Source organism: Canis lupus, chromosome 3, assembly GCF_011100685.1.
Source record: "Canis lupus familiaris isolate Mischka breed German Shepherd chromosome 3, alternate assembly UU_Cfam_GSD_1.0, whole genome shotgun sequence".
NCBI classification, from domain to species: domain Eukaryota; kingdom Metazoa; phylum Chordata; class Mammalia; order Carnivora; family Canidae; genus Canis; species Canis lupus.
Window position 1 is genome coordinate 30,965,447 of NC_049224.1, and position 17,024 is coordinate 30,982,470.

Here is a 17,024-nt window from a genome sequence, read left to right on the forward strand (position 1 = left end):
GTACGAGTGGGAGTGGGGGTCCCAGAAGAAAAAGAGTAAGGAAAATACGTGCGTTCCGCCTGGAAATTTTTAGGGCAACTTGAACTTGTTCAGAACCACCCCTAATCCCATCGTGCGCTGAACTGTAAGGAAGTACATCCAGTTCCCAGGTACCCGGCTCAGCTGATGCTGGGCACCCAAGGGGCTTCCCACCGAGATGCGGTCGCTGCCAATGGCGAAGGCGACAAGGGCCTCCTCTGCTGCAGAAAAACATTTTCTTTTCTTTTTAAAAAAGATTTTATTTATTCATGAGAAACACACACACAGAGAGAGAGAGAGGCAGAGGGAGAAGCAGGCTCCATGCAGGGAGCCCGACGTGTGACTCGATCCTGGGACTCCAGGATCATGCCCCGGGCTGAAGGCAGGCACTAAACCCACTGAGCCACCCAGGGATCCCAAGAAACAGTTTTCAAATCCAAAAGATTCTGACTTCATCATTCACAGCAAGGGCGGCTCCTTCGGCAGACGTGCCCTGCTGAGCTGCTCCTACGGGGCCCATCGCAGGTGTTCCCGTTGTCTCCACCCCAAGGTCGTGCAGCAAACCTGCTCTCCAGCAGTCGGGTCCCACCCGTCCCCCTCACGTGTTCCTGAACTACACGCCGAACACCTGCTGGGGGCGGGCCCTTTTCAGGAGGTGGGGATTCGGTGGCAAACACGGCCCATTCTCAGGAATCTTCAAAACGAGTGGGGTAAGGAGATACTGATTTTTTTTTTTTTAAATCACAATATAAATATACAAATTGTGAGGAGAGCTCTGGAGGAAAAAGTGGTTCAAAGCACATGCGGGATGTGGAGAGGGCGGCGCTTCCCGAGGAAAGCAGAGGACTCGGCGGAGGGGCAGCGAGCGCTCCGCCTGCGGAGCCGCGTGGGCCCTCCCCGGACCCTCGTGCGCGGCGGGGCACCCGCGCACCCCAGCGGGCCCGCCGCGGCAGGCCTCGGCATTTAAACACAAAGAAGTCATTTAGTTCAGGGACTTTAATGACTTTCTAAAACTCATCCCTTAGGTTTTATTTCTCAAAATTAGACTCAGTCTCCAAAAGCAGAAAGGGCTCCTCCCGCGTGAACTCCGCGCGCAGGGCCCATGGGGACCCCGCCCCCCCGTGGCCAGCCCCACGGCACCAGGGTCGAAGCCCCCGGCGCTCGGCTTTCCGGGAGGAGTCCACGGCTCCGGGGGCGGCGGACGGACAGACGGGCGGACGGGCGGAGCCACGGCCCCGGGGGCGGCGGACGGACAGACGGGCGGACGGGCGGAGCCACGGCCCCGGGGGTGGCGGACGGACGGACCGGCGGAGCCACGGCCCCGGGGGCGGACGGACGGACGGACGGGCGGACCGAGCCATGGCCCCGGGGGCGGCGGACGGACGGACGGACGGGTGGAGCCACGGCCCCGGGGGCGGGGTCCGTGCGGCCACCCTGGGGGCCGCGCGCCAGAAGCTGCGCGGAGCCGCGGGAGGCGGGCGGGGGCCCCATCACCCGGCAGCGAATGCGGTGACGGAGGAGAACTATTTAGAAAGGAAAACCCAGGGATTCCTGGGGGGCGCAGCGGTTTGGCGCCTGCCTTTGGCCCAGGGCGCGATCCTGGAGACCCGGGATCGAGTCCCACGTCGGGCTCCCGGTGCATGGAGCCTGCTTCTCCCTCTGCCCTCTCTCTCTCTCTCTCTCTCTCTCTCTCTCTCTCTCTGTGTGTGTGTGTGACTATCATAAATAATTAAAAAAAAAGAAAAGAAAATCCAACACGTTTTGGGTTATTTTGAGAGCCTCCTGGTTACTTCCCATAAGAGTAGAGTCGTGGGTAACACACGCCTCAGGCAAACCCGAGGCACCTCCCTGTTTCCTGTTTCTAAGAAGCACGAGGCGGACCGGCCGAGGCTCCCCCCGCACCCCGCGCCCCCGCCCGGCCGAGGCTCCCCCCGCACCCCGCGCCCCCGCCCGGCCGAGGCTCCCCCCGCACCCCGCAAGTCCCCCCGCGGGCCGCGTCCCCATCCCCGCCGCAGGACCCCGCCTCTCCGGCCCGCTCCGGGGCGCCGGCGGGGTCTGGAGGAGAGCGCCCCGGCCAGGCCGCCTCTGCGCGGCCCGTGAACCCGGGCGGGCGGGCCTGAGGCACACCCAGCGCGTTGGAGCTTTCAAATGACCGAAGTCCCGGCTGACGTCCGACTGCGACCCCTAACAGACCCGGAGGGGACCCTCGTAGCCGAGCCCAAGCCCCAGAGCCACGAACGACAGCAGCCCGCCGCGGTCCCAGCCACGCACGGAGTGGGCAGGCCCGGGAGCAACGCTAAGAGGCCGACAGGACCCGTACACGCGACCACCCGGACGCCAGCTTGAGCTGCTACCAAATGTCTACGACCCTGGGTAAGTGGCCTCTCAAGTACGGGCTTCTTGGTCTTCATCGGTACAAAAGGATGTAACTCCCTGTATTAGTCTTTATTGCTGCTGATAACAAATTGCTACAAGCTCAGAGGCTTAAATGATACGCATGAATTATGTTACAATTCTAGAAGTCTGAAGTCTGAACTGCATCTCACCCGTCTAAAATAAAGGCCTTTCTGGAGGCTCTTGGGAAAATCCACTTCTTTGACCTTTCCGGGTTGTGGAAGCTGCTCACACCCTGTGGCTCATGGCCAGTAAGGGTGCGCTAAGGCCTTCTCACCTTGCATCACTCTGACCTCCTCACCTGCCTTCCTCTTCCACTTTGAAACACCCTTGTAATGACATTGGGTCCAACTGGATAATTGAGGACAATCTCATCTTAAGGTCAGATGATTAGCAACCTGAATACTGTGTGCAAGCTAAATCCTGGTCTGCCCTGTAACATCACTTACCCACAGGTTCCAAGGATTAGGATGTGGACATCCTTGGAGTGAGGGGGCTTTATTCTGTTGACTGTACCCTCCTACCTCTTTTCCTCAAGCCATTGTAATATTGAGAGGATAAATGAGCTAGTAAATGAGCTAGTAAATACAGTAATCAATTATCATGTTACTCACTTCACACACACACAAAAATTGAGCACTTATTATGTGCCAGGCACTATTTTAGATAGCGGGTAGCTATGATGGTAAACAAGATCTCCCATATTACACTGCAGTAGACGTGACCATCGGTTGACCTATAGCTTGGCAGACAGATGAGTAAATCTGTAGACTGAGAATAAATCCATTTACTAGAACTAGATGTTAGTAGAGGAATAGCTAGTACCAAGTGCAACAACACAAAGTAAATCAGGAGAACTGGATGGCTACTTTCTGATGAGTGATCAAGAAAATCCTCTGGGATAGGGTGACATTGGGACTGAGATCAGAATGGTAACAAGTGCCCCCAGTGAGAAAAATCTGAATCAGAAACAAGCTTGTGTAGAATCCAAAGCCAAGAAGTAGTACGAAGAGCTGTGGGACTCTGGCATTTTACCCAGAGGCATTATAGGCATTATGTGTAGGGCTACAGAATTTTTTAAGAGCCAAAGAAATGTTTAAAACCTTTAAACATTTTTTTTTTTAATGTTTTAAACCTTTAAACCTTGGCTCTTGGTTAAGAGCCAAGAAATGTTTAAAACCTTTACCAGGGCAGTTCCCTCCCGGTGGCTCAGCGGTTGAGCGTCAGCCTTAGGCCCAGGGTGTGATCCTAGAGACCAGGGATCGAGTCCCACGTCGGGCTCCCTGCATGGAGCCTGCTTCTCCCTCTGCCTGTGTCTCTGCTTCTCTCTCTCTCTCTCTCTCTCTCTCTCTGTGTCGCTCATGAATAAATAAATAAAATCTTAAAAAAAAAAAAACCTTTACCAAAAAAATTATTGATTCCAAGATACCAAAAGAAAACAGTGAAATTTAAGTGAATGTTTAATTGACATATTCATATCTCATTGGTTGTTAAATGTAATAGTCATAAAATATTCATTACATTTGTAAACAATTTGTAGGTTAAATTTTTTCGCCTTTTCAAATTCTCAAGTATACGCAGAGTTCTAAGAAACCAGAGTTCATCATATATTAGGAGACTTTATCATGGCCAAATGATTATCAAAGCACTAATAAAAAACCTTTAAAAATAATTTACAGCAAAAAAAAATTTTTTTAATATTGGGGCATTTAAATATGTTTGATAAGATGTAAGGGCAGGGCCTCCAAAAATAAGTTGTTGGGCATACAAAAGTCTTCACTGGAGCAGGAGCATTTAGTATGACCCTGAAGGAAACCTACTGCCCAAACTCCAGGCAGCATAACATCCAACACAAATGGTGGAAGCCTCTGCTGTCAGCTAAATCCATAATCTCCAATTACCTTCCCAGAAATGGCCCAGTCCTTTACCCCTTCCCTTTGTGTGCATTGGGGCACAAAACCAATCTCCTAGGCAGAAAGACTAATCACTGTCAAGAGGTGAAGCATTTCTGAGATCAAATACAGCAGTCACCTACAGATGGAAGAGCACAATAAGCCTAACACTTCCCCACAGTAACATGTCCATACTGCTGGCTTCTTGTTGCACACTCCCTGTTCCCCCCAGGTCTTCACCGGGTTAGGCGGAGACAGGTATGAACAATCAGTGGGAGCTGAGGCTATTGATCCAGGAAGTGTGCTGATGAATGCAGGGGAAAACTCAAGAAAATGTAAAAGCTGGAAAATGGACTCAGGACAATTTCCAGGCTGCCTAGATGAGGCCGAGGCTGTAAGGATAAGGACAACGCAGTGTCTGCAGTCCTAGTTGGGTGGGGAGATTATGAGCATGTGAAAGCCATCACGAACCAAAACCTCTCTGGAGGCTAAAGAGAATGGTACAGAAGGGGGGAGTGTGTATAGAACAACGGAGTTAGCCGAAGGAGTGAGGCCAGCAGGACCCTGAAAATGAGGGAGGCTTTGCAGGAACTCCAGGCTGGCTGTAGACTGGGGGCAGGGAGGCACCTGTGAACACTTGAAAACCAGCACAGCTCTCTATACCGGAGTATTTCGTGGGCCCCATGAATTCTTAACGTGGTGTTCATTTACTGCATAAATAAGCTGCAACTCCAGCGGGAATCAACTCACCAGTATCTTTATTTTCTACTCTCTCTCACAATCTTGTCCATGCGTATATAAGTTTTAGACAGTGAAGATGTGCATACAAATAGTTTTTTTCTGTTACTATTCCATCATGAACATGTTTATATTGCAGTATATTTAGTATTTATCAGTAATATTTTTAATGGCTATATAATTTTTTTAAGAAAAAGGTACACCAAACTTTTATTTGGCTTTCTCCTAGAATTCATGGCACGGATAGGTTGTATTTGCTATTGGAAGTAACTTGATCATCTATCCTAATCCATGTAGATTTTTCCCTTTTTAAGAGTATTCCCTTAACAGAATTTTTTCAAGCCTGGGTGAAAGGAAAGAGACAAATTGCTTTTCAAAAGCATTGTACAAATGTACACTTCCATCAGCAGAATATAAGAGTATAAAACATTACCAGTTTGGGACTTTATTACCAATCCTAGTGTTTACCTTTGTACCTTTTGAAAATGGATTGTTTCTACAGACATACCTTGTTTTATTGATTTGCTTTATTGCACTGCACAGATCTTACATATATATATATATATATATATATATATATATATATTTTTTTTTTTTTTTTTTTTTTTTTAACAAGGTGAAGGCACAAGACTTCAGTGGAGGAAGTAACTGCAGATGTGGTGGAAATAGTAAGAGAAATAGAATGAGAAGTGGAGCCTGACAATGGACCTAATAGTTGCCATATTGTGATAAAACTAAGAGATGGGGAGTTGCTTCTTACAGATGAGCAAAGAAAGTGGCTTCTTGAGATGGAAACTACTCCTGGTGAAGCTGCTATAAAGATTACTGAAACAAAACAAAACAAAACAAAAAACAAAAGATTACTGAAACAACAACAAAGGACTTCGAATACTGAATAAATTTAGTTGATAAAGTAGGGGCAGGGTTTGAGAAGACTGATTCCAATTTTTTTTTTTTACATATTTTATTTATTTATTCATGAGAGAGAGAGAGAGCGAGAGGCAGAGACACAGGCAGAGGGAGAAGCAGGCTCCATGCAGGGAGCCCGACGTGGGACTCGATCTCCGGTCTCCAGGATCACACCCTGGGCCTAAGGCAGACGCTCAACCACTGAGCCACCCAGGCGTCCCTGATTCCAATTTTTAATTAAGTTCTACTGTGAGTTAAAATGCCAACCAGCATCCATACTACAGAGAAATGGTTCACAAAAGGAAGAGTCAATCAAGGCAACAAACTTCACTGCTGCCTCGTTTTAAGAAACTGTGACAACCACCTCAACCTTCAGCAACCATCATCCTGACCAGTTGGCAGCCACCATCAAGGCCTGACCCTCTGCCAGTGAAAAGATTATGACTTTCTGAAAGCTCAGAGGATGCTTAGCCTTTTTCAGCAATAAAGTTTTTCTTAATTAAGGTATGTACATTGTTTTATTTTTTTGGGGGGGAGGGAGCATAATGCTATTGCATACTTAACAGACCACAATATGGTGTAAACATAACTTTTATATGCCCTGGGAAACCAAAAAATTAATTTTACTTTATTTCAATACTCTTTACAATGGTCTGGAACCAAACCCACAATATCTTTAAGGTTTGCCTGTACATGGTGCTGATACGGAGAAAGCTCTAAGATATACTGGCACTTACAAAACAAACAAAAAACCCCACCAAGGTGTAGAGCAGCAGGTCCATGTAGTTAGTGTGCTACCATTTATGTGGTGTCAGTACTTACCCATGTGTGTGCTTCACACTGTCCATATAAATGCATGGAAAATTCCTGTTAGATTAAATCAACTATTAATCACATTAGTTCTGAGGAGGTGAAATTAAGATATGTAGTTGGAATATACCCTTTGGTGCTATTCACATTTTTTGGTATTTTCACAGTAATTTAAAATTATTCAGAAAAATAGAAAAAGAAAGTAAAACCACCTGAAAGGCAAGACCATCACAATGGTCTGAATCCTTACCATTGCTACTGACTAGTCGGATAAACCTGAATGAGTTCTTTAACTTTTCTAAATATGCTTCCTCAAGAAATGAAGATAAGGGATAAAACACCTTAGCACCATGTCTAAACACAAAAGCATTCTATATTTATTAGAACACACCATCGTGTCTTCTTCAAGCCCCAGACTGATCTCTTGGGTTTTTACACAATAATGCTTTTTTTTCAGCATTTACTGTGTATAAGCCAGGCATGGACGGTTGTTAGGGAGAAAACAAGGTAGAATGAGAATGTCTCTGTATGTGAGAAGTAATAACAACTATCTGATCCTTTTGCCCTTGTTTTCAATTATTCCTTCCCCAATAAATAGGAAGAAGGGCAATGCTTTCAAGGAGACAATACTTAGGGGAATTTCAGAGGTAAATCATTAATTCTTACCTCAAATAAAGCAAATTATGAATATTAATCCTACAAAAGGTTAGTGAGTGGATCAGTTCAGGACCAGATTGCCCAAAGAACATTCTGAGTCCGCCTCCACTATGTGAGCGAACACGCCATGGGCCACATACTTTATTTGGAATGTTGACATCACTTCCTGCTGCCAGAAGCACTTTGCTGCACTGTTTATGGCCTCCTTTAACAGCCAGAAAGAACAGTGTTTCTCCATTCTAAAAAAAAGGGGAAAAAATTTAAATGAATTGCCCTTTGGCATAGAATGAAATTACTTGAGAAACAGCATACTTTCTCTATACCTTTTATGCATTACCCTTAATGGATAGCATTTATTGAGCATCTCTATGCCAACTTATATTGCCAAGACTATATGCCGTAGCATAGTTAAATGCACAACTCTGTGAGGTCAGGATTAATATTACCCCATTTTACAGATAAGGAAGCTAAGGCTTACCTGAAAAGTGACAAAGCCGGGATGCAAATTCAGCTGTTTGGCTCCAAAGCCTGCACCCTTACCTATCCTGTCATGCTGCCTCATTTCAGGCTTTCCAGCCACCATTTATATTCCTAATCTTTATTAATTTATCCAGTAAACATTTATTAGGCTCTGATTGCCTGTTGGGCAAAGGCATTGGGATTGAAAAGATGAATAGTACAAACTCTGCCCACAAGAAGGGAACAACCTAGTGAGCAAGACAATCACAAAATACTCATAATGCAGTACAAAATATACAAAAACATACACAGATACAAATGGTACACATTTATACCAAGTACAGCTTTCATGTTTAAAACTGATTTAAGCTGATGTGTGTCATTTTAAAAAAAAAAAACAGTAATAAAAACAGTAATTAGGTTTCCTGAAACTCATTATGACAAATGCTAGTAGGACAAAGTAAGAGCTTAGTTTAGGCCAAAACACAAAAAGAAAAAACTGGTATCATACAATATGTGAAGAACTCTCCCTCCTCATGAAAACTCTTTCCTAAAAATACTGGGAAGAAATGCAGAATTCCCTCCCATCCCCTAACCATTTCCGCCCCCTTGGGCATTATTCTACTTAACAAATGCATTAGGTTAAGTTCAGAAGGTTTTACTTGTAGTTAATTAGATATGAACAATCATGTTAAGAGGAATGCAAAAACATGGAACCAATGTTTCCATCCCAATGAGCCGGAAAAACGGTTTCCAGGCTGCTTTACCTGAGTGCCTGGGACAGCCGTCTGTTACAGAGGAATTTATCCTCATAATATGCCTTCTCGTTTTCCAGGAAAAGAGATGCCAAATGGCAAACCACAGTGGGAAAAGCATTAGCAAAAATATGTGAAGGAAAAAATGCACATCTTTAAAATATCAGGAGTCTAACACACATTTATACCTTTGACCCAACAATCCTACTTCTAGGAATATACCCAAAGGAAATAGTGAGGAATTCAGACTACAGTTTTTATACAAAAGGTTCAAGACAGCATTACTTCTAAGAAAAGAAAAATGAAATAAAGGAAATAAATGTCCAAGAGCTGAAAAATAGTCAAATGAACTCTGAGCAGCCAATAAAAATATATATTCATAGGACCACAAAGAAAATTATATCTCCAAAATAATCATTTCAGTGTGGAAAAAATACAAGAACTACTATTTATATTTATTTTTTACCTTGAATTTTTAAAATGTATATTTCTGGTATATGTTTTGTAATGTATTAATTAAATCATAAGTGTACATGTGACAGATGCACGCCCAAACCTTCTTTACTGATAGAGGAGTTTGCTTCCAAGACTGCTTAGAGACAACTCCTCTATAGTATCTTCATAGGGGTCATTCCAACTAGTCTGGCAACAGCTTACAACAGGAAACAGGGCAGCCCAAGGCCGTATGAGTATCATGGGCCTTATCCAGAAGGCTAATATTGTTGCTAGTCATTATTTTGTGCAGATGAAATTTCACATAATCTGCAACTACAGTTTGTTGGACCTTATGAGATCTCTCCAATGTGCCCTAACTCAAAAATAGCTAAAAGGTGGGTGAAATCCAAGTGCACAAATTCCAGTAGTAAAGTATTAGAACAGAATATGACTAAGACTTCAATAAATCCTGTTTCTATAGGACTCGATCTCTATATTGGTTTGTGAAGGACAATCACAACTAGGATTTACCATAGGTAATTCATGTTGTTGTTTTAGTTTTCACACATCACTCATAGCTTTTATTCAAAAAGACCAAAGTCCTGAGATCTTCTTTAACTAGGTTTAAACCAATTAAACCTGATCATCATTATGCCAGATGGACAGAAAAGATTGAATGCCACAAAAGTAAACAAATGAAGGCTCTATTTTTATCCATGATCCTCAAGTGAAAGTTTGGCTTAACTTCTCCCAGAAACTTGAAGAGAATAAAACAAGGATACAATATACACCACTGATATGAAAGATAACCATGAATTCATATACTGCACCAGATCACACCAATGATTAACAACAGATGCCATATGTTGCACGCTTACCGTGTGCCAGGCACTGTTCTCGGTGCTAAGTGTGTGATACGGCCACCCCATTTAAACCTCACTATGGGGGTACTGGGTGACTCAGCTGGTTAAGTGGCTGCCTTCAGCTCAGGTCATGATCTCAGGGTTCTGAGATCAGGCCCAGCGTTGGGCTCCCTGCTCAGCAGGGAGCCTTGCTCCTCCCTCTCCCTCTATGCACTCACTCTTTCTGTCTCTGTCTTGTGCATGCTTGCTCTCTCTCGCACTCTTTCTCTCTCCCTCAAGGAAGTAAGTAAATAATAAATAAAATAAACCTCACTGTGGCCTTATGAAGCTATGTGACAGATGAGGAAACTAAGGCTAAGAGGGGCTAAGGACTGAACCCAGGATCACCTATCTAGATGAGTTATGGAGCCAGGACCTGACCCACACAGTTAGGGACCGGCTTTTCATCTCTGGGTGCACAGGTCCAGGGACTAGCCCAGTGGGCTTCTCTGCTCCAAAGGGAACACCGACTTGGCCCAGGCATCACAGAGGCTCACTTTCATATCTTCACATTTTCATTATGTTGTCCGCAGTTGCTACTTTTGGTCTTAAGCCACCAATTCTAACTCCCGTCTTGTTTTAACACATCTGAGATCAGGATGCACCTCATAATCTCAGTCAGCCAGGGAGCAGATGTGATACCATTGTCACTGCTTGCAGTGTGCATTGAATTAGAAAGGGTGTAGGCTTAGAAGAAAATCTCAGAAACCACAGTGGGGTACCCTTTAAAAATGCTTGCTCATGTATTTATCTCCAACGTTCACCAAAAATCAACAGGAGTACTCTTGAGAATAGATTGATATGAAATGGAATGGAAAAATTAGGCAACATCCAGAGAACTTAGCTTAAGAAGGATGCTTAGGTGTGATTTGTTGGGAAGGAAAGTTCAAATGTAGAATTTTCTGTCATTTCTTCAGTTCCTCACACTACCATTAGAGGCTCCATTTGCAATAGCCAAAATGTCATCAAGAAAATTGAAAGACTCACAGAAGACTTCATTTTCTAACCCCAGATATTTTTTAAAATGTTATTTATTTATATTGAGAGAGAGGGTGCACACTCCCATGCATGCACAAGCAGGGGAAGGGGCAGAGGGGGAGGGAGAGAAAGAGAATCTCAAGCAGACTCTGTGCTGAGCATGTAGCCCTACTCATGGCTCAAGGCAGGGTTGATCTGATGACCCTGAGATCATGACCTGAGCTGAAACCAAGAGTCAGACACTTACCTGACTGAGCCACCAGGCACCCCTCTAACTCCAGATATTTAAAAGAAGGAAAAGGAAGTTGGGTGGCAAAACGGAGGCAAAAGTATTTTCTTTAAAGAAAACACAAATTGGCTTGGATGGTTATTAACCAAAAGCTTAGCAAGATGTTTGAAATGTGGAAAACAAGATGCAAGCCTTTTTTAAAGAAGGTTCCTAAATCTGAGATTTGCTATCTGATCTCTTGGTAATGAAAAGATCATGGAGACTGTTAACTTGAGACAATAGGACATGATTCCCCATCACCTGGGGAAAAAAGCAAGGAAAAATGCTGAAATAATAAATGGCAAAAAAAAAAAAATGTCTACAAGGATCAGCCCTGTGAAACTCTATACTAATGCATATATGGAAGCTAGAGAAACAAAGTAATACAAGAAGTTCGCCTAATTCATTATTCTTGAGCCAGACAGGTTTGCCAATGAGTCCTATGTCCCTACCCTTCAACCCTGAAAGGCCTAGCTCTTCATCGTCATGAATTCACTAAGGAAAGGCAAAGAGAGGGGGAGACTGCTTAGGCCACCAGTTTTCCGATTACCTGCAAGTTATTAGACATTAATTGAAAAACAATTTAGTTTTGAGCCATGAACAACACTTTGGAAATGACAGACCAAAAATTATTGTGCCTGTTTTTTTTTTTTTAAGATATTATTTATTTATTCATGAGAAACCCACAGAGGGAGGCAGAGACACAGGCAGGGGGAGAAGCAGGCTCCTTGCAGGGAGGAGCCCAATGTGGGACTTGATCCCAGGGACTCCAGGATCACACCCTGAGCCAAAGGCAGATGCTTAACCACTGAGCCACCCAGGCATCCCTTGTGTTTGGTTTATACAAATATCTACAAATGGTGATAATGGCTAAAGGTTCATATTTTTTAAAAAATCACAAAAAAGAAGTGTGGGAGACACGATTATATACTATATGAAAACATTTAGTCGCATATCCTTATAAATTATTTATTTATGCAAGAATCATTGACCATCAATGATTGATGCAGATATTATGCTCAGCAACAGAAGACCAAGGTGAACAATACACTGTCTCATCCTCAAGAAGCTCAGAGTCCAAAAGAGAAGATGGACACATGAGTAAATAATTATAATGAAATGCAGCAAATGAGTGCTGGTAATATGCAGGGGTGTATGAATGTGTGTTTGTGGTCAGGAGGCAGGCGACAAGAAATGGTGGAGGAAGGCCTTTTAAGTTTGCTGATGCACTGGAATGGGAGAAAAAAGCACTGGTGGTGACATTTCCTGCCCACCATCTTTTCCACAGGGGATCCCGTGCCCCATTTTTACAGAACTGTTAATCCCGCTTCTTTCACCCTGTTTGGTTCAGGGATGTTCACATGCCACGCCAGGCCAATCAGAGTCAACTGCGGGTTATTTTTCTGGTATATTCTATTTGTACTCTAAAGTCACCAACTAAGCTGTCATCAGCCCTCTTTGTCACCTGACAAGGAGAACCCGCCTAAGAATGAATCAAGCACAGACAGTGTCAAGCACAGATGAAAACCAGAAAAAGAGACAAGAGCCCTGCTGACATCACATGCACAGCTGGATTCAGACATGCCTGAGGGTACCTGTGCATGAAGTTTTTACCTGAATGAGTCAATAAATTCCTTTTTTTTTTTTTTTCTAAAAGTAGTTGGAGTTGAGCTTCTGTCACCTTTTGCTAGCAGGGCTTCCTTAAACCAACTGCTCTATCTCAAAGAATTATGAGGGTGACTTCAAAGCCCACCAAGAAGGTCTCTTTGGCTTCAACTAAACATTTGAGAATCACAGAATTCTCACAGGCCACACCTGATACCAGTATACTCCGAAGATGGAGGACACAAACCAGAGCCTGCCAACGTCGGCAATTCCTCTTCATACCACATCCCACTCAGCTGTACAGGGGCTGTTGGCTTTGACCCCCCAGGGGACAGCTCAGTGGCAAGGTGACAAATCCACACTGGGCAGGTATTGGAGCCACCCTGGCTCTAAGGCTGGTGCCCCACAGGAACAACTATCTCCTGTGACAACCCCTCAAGTATAGCTTCCAGGTCCTGCAAGGGACAGAACCAGTCAGTTACAAGAGTCACTACCCTCAGAGAAGCCCAAAGTATGGCTTCCCCTTCTGGTGTTTATAGGTCATCTGTAGTTCCTCCAAGTCCACATGCAACTTGCTTAGAAGGGGTCATTTTATCATGAGCAATGCTTATCTTGTTTGTAGTGACACAGTCAGAAAGCTTACCGAAGCTTAAGTTCTCATGTAGAAGGAAAAGAGGTTTTGTTAGCCCTTTACCCACAGAGACCATACCTGAGGGTGGTGGGGCCTAGAGTAGACGTCTGCTGATTTCGTCTCTATGTTTCTTTCTTCTGGCAACAGCAGCTTCGTTTTACTTAAGAGAACTTCCCTAATTACACACGTGTATACTCTACTGTTTATCCATTTAGTGCTGTCAACTGTCACATGCAGTGACCATGCTGGTCAGTGACTGCTTCAGGATTGGACAGATGATTCAGACAGGGCCAAACAGAATTGTTCCTGAGATTTATATATGAATGTTTGATGAGAGGAATTTGCTTTCTTATGAATCAAAATACATAAGAATATCCATAAGAGGGGTGCCTGAGTGGCTCAAGTTAGTTAAGCATCTGACCCTTAGTTTTGGCTCAGGCCATGATCTCAGGGTCTTGAGATCAAACCCGGTGTCTTAAACTTTTTTTTTTTAATTTTTTATTTATTTATGATAGGCACACAGTGAGAGAGAGAGAGGCAGAGACATAGGCAGAGGGAGAAGCAGGCTCCATGCACCGGGAGCCCGATGTGGGATTCAATCCCGGATCTCCAGGATCATGCCCTGGGCCAAAGGCAGGCGCTAAACTGCTGTGCCACCCAGGGATCCCCGGTGTCTTAAACTTAAAAGGCCTAGCTCTTCATCGTCATGAATTCACTAAGGAAGGGCAAAGAGAGGGGGAGACTGCTTAGGCCACCAGTTTTCTGATTACCTGGCAAGTTATCATTCCACAGGGAGTCTGCTTGAGATTCTTTCCCTCTTCCAATGCCCCCCACCCTGCTCACGCACAAGTGCCTGTGCTCTCTCTCAAACAACAAAACAACTCTTTTAAAAAACAAATTTCCATAAGAATATCTTGAAACTACTAGCAGCCAGCTTTCCCACCAAGTGGAGAGTATATCTATCTATACCAATTCAGAGACAAGAGAGAGAAGAAAAATAAAGCTGGATCCAACCATGCCTGAAGCCATTCAGATATACCTTGAAACTCTTTAGTTATCAATAAATAAATTAATTACCTCTATTGTGGGATGCCTGAGTGGCTCAGCAGTTGAGCATCTGCCTTTGGCTCAGGGCGTGATCCGAGTCCTGGATTGAAACCCGCATTGCATCCCCATAGGGAGCCTGCTCCTCCCTCTGCCTGTGTCTTTGCCTCTCTCTGTGTGTCTCTCATGAATAAATAAATAAAATCTTTAAAAGAAATTACCTCTATTGCTTAATCTAGGTTAAACTGGATTTTTATCACTCATAACAGAAAACAATTCTAATAAATACTAGTTAGCAGTTTGGGGACCAAGCGCCAGGGGTCTGTTCAACTTCAAAATGGCTTTACTCTTGGGGCCACTTGGATGGCTCAGTTGGTTAAGCATCTGCTTTTGGCTCAGGTCATGATCCAGGGTCCTGGGATCCAGCCCTGTATCAAGCTACCCACTGAGTGAGGAGTCTGCTTCTCCCTCTGCCCCTCCTCCTGCTCCTGTACTCGCATTCTCTCTCTCTCTCTCTAATAAAAAAATAAAATCTTTAAACAATAATATGGCCTTACTGTTACCATTGGCTGCTACAAAGACTTGCATTTCTGCATGGCTAAACCAAAGTGACAGAGGACCCACCCCCAAAGACAGCCTCGGGTGGTAAGAAATGGGAGGTTATCACAGGTGAAATATCTTTCTTCCTCAACAAGAAAACAGTATTACTTTAAACTTTGGATGGCCTTTAAAAATGTTATCATCAAGAAAAAAAAAAAAAGGTGAAAGCCAAATTACACAAAATAAGAGCATTTAAAGTAACCCATATCTTAGAAACATATCAGAAGGTAGCACAAAGATGAAGTGACAATAAAATGAGACATAAATTTTTTCTCCCATCTTGGTACATGTTATTCGGAAAAATAACAAGAATTTAAAAAATACATGGTTTCTTAAAAAAATATAGTTTCTTATCGTGTCTTTTTTTAAGAGATTTTATTTATTTATTTGAGAGAGCGATTGAGCAGAGCAAGAGAGAGAGCATGAGCAGTGGGGGGAGCAGCAGAGGGAGAGGGAGAAGCTGACTCCCCGCTGAGCAGGGAGCCCAACTCGGGGCTTGATCCCAGGACCCTACGATCATGAACCAAGCTTCAGCTTGGCACTTAATTGACTGAGCTATCCAGGTGCCCTTCTTACCATGTCTCATTTCCTTTTTTAACCACCAAACCCTTGTAAAATGCTATTCAAGTTGGCCTTTGTCCAGTGCAGTCCCCCAGGACTGATTTCCAACATGCAAGGCATAGAAGACTTCCAGGCCGGACAAGGGAACCTAGTGTCAGAGCTCCGGTTTCAGAGAAACCACGTTGCCCTCCCAGCTCAGGATCCCCATTCCCTCTCCTAATTAATGAAAGCAAGGAGGGGCCAGAACTTTTTATCCTTTTTCCTTTATTAACACATTGTCTATTTAACATGTTTTAATTCAATGCATTTCAATTGTTTGCATGTGAATAAGTCTGAAGGGTTACAACTGTTTATGAGAAATTATTTTTCATTTTTAAGTTGACTACCAGGGTTATCAAATTTGACAGGTTAACCTGTCAAATTCAGCAAGTTTCATGAACAGCTATTCAATAGCCACCCAAAGTCCAAACAGACCATCCTTTCCCACAGGGATCCCAGAGATGGTGCGAGGAGGCCAAGGAGAACCCAGCACAAAGCCCTCCAGTGCCCTGTGTACAGGTCTATCACCCAAAACATTTCCTTTTTTTTTTTTTTTTAAGATTTTTATTTATTTATTCACGAGAGACACAGAGAGAGGGAGAGACAGAGACACCAGCAGAGGGAGAAACAGGCTCCATGCAGGGAGCCCGTTGCAGGACTCGATCCTCGGCCCTGGGCTGCAGGTGGTGCTAAACCGCTGAGCTACCCGGGCTGCCCAAGACATTTCCCTTTACCTTCGGACCCTCGAAATAGAACCCCAGCATAAGGGGAAAACCAGCAGGCTCCTTAATAATTAAAAAATTGAGAGGGGAAAAGAACGTTGCCATGAATTAAAGAGTGCTGAAGGAGCAGAGTGTTAAATACGCAGGCATGGAACCAGGGTAGGCGGGGTGAGTTCTCCCCTTGCACACTGGAGCCCTTAAATACTAGCCTCAGGTCCATATAAAAAGGTACATCTTCCTAAATCCCTTCATGCTCATTATTCTCAACCCTCCAAAAAAGGAAGCTTCTTTACATTTTAATCTCTAAAGTCTTCTATAAAGATTCTTTTGAACCTGTGGAAGTTCCCATAAGTCTGCAGCTGAAACCAACCTAACGGTGCACCACCAAACTCTTATAAACATTCGACGAGTACGCACATACTCTACGGCCTTCCCTGTCTCTGCCCCAGCTCCACCCCAAACATTTTACTTTGAGTACTTATTTTTGACCATTAGATGGAAGTTTACATGTAGATTCAAATTATCTACACTATTTTACCCATAACTTCTCCGGGCTGCTCTCATCTTTCTCCTCTGGAGATGCCACAGAGCTGGAAGAAACCTCAAG

General features: G+C 44.2%; 1 long non-coding RNA gene across 1 annotated transcript; it reads left to right on the plus strand.

Moving 5' to 3' along the window:
- The first annotated feature begins 393 nt into the window (after positions 1-393).
- LOC119871178 lies at positions 394-6,454 on the plus strand. Its single transcript, XR_005356879.1, has 3 exons — positions 394-728; positions 2,210-2,391; positions 5,659-6,454. It is a non-coding gene; the product is annotated as an uncharacterized LOC119871178 (long non-coding RNA).
- Positions 6,455-17,024: the final 10,570 nt, after the last annotated feature.